Here is a 603-nt window from a genome sequence, read left to right as displayed (position 1 = left end):
AGGTCAAGGTGCTTATCAGCTAAGTTCCCTGTTTCGGGCTCCAAAGTCTGTTGGTCCCTGTTGGGGAGGGGGGGAAGCTGCTGCTGTTTGGAACCCTAACAGGAACATAGATTCAGGCTGCCCCAAATCCATTTTCTAATGTGGTAATAATTTCATGAAGTTCTTTATAACAACAAAACAAAAGAAAATCATAAACCAAGGCCCTTTAAAAAAAAATTAAAAAATTGTTTTTTGAGATAGAGTCTCTCTGTAGCCCCAGCTGGCCTGGAACTCACTATGTAAACCAGGTTGAGCTCATTTAAAATCCTTTAGTGTGTTTGGATGTAGCTCAGTTGATAGAGTCCCACCTACCTAGCATGTTGAAAGCTCTGGTTCCATTGTGATTAAAGGTGTGGGTCAACACACCCAGTAATCATATGCTTTGAGATCATTTAACACTGTGTATTCAATTTGCTTCCTTTGGTGTAATCAGCTTGTTTAAATTTAACTAGCTTGTAAGAAAACAATAAATAGGTGCCTGGAGAGATAGCTCAGAGGTTAAAAACTTGCTGTTCTTGCAGAGGACCTGAGTTTGGTTCCCAGTACCCTCATGTTGACTCACAA

Source organism: Nannospalax galili, unplaced genomic scaffold (assembly GCF_000622305.1).
Source record: "Nannospalax galili isolate Female #2095 unplaced genomic scaffold, S.galili_v1.0 scaffold359, whole genome shotgun sequence".
NCBI lineage: Eukaryota > Metazoa > Chordata > Mammalia > Rodentia > Spalacidae > Nannospalax > Nannospalax galili.
This window is presented reverse-complemented; position numbering follows the sequence as displayed.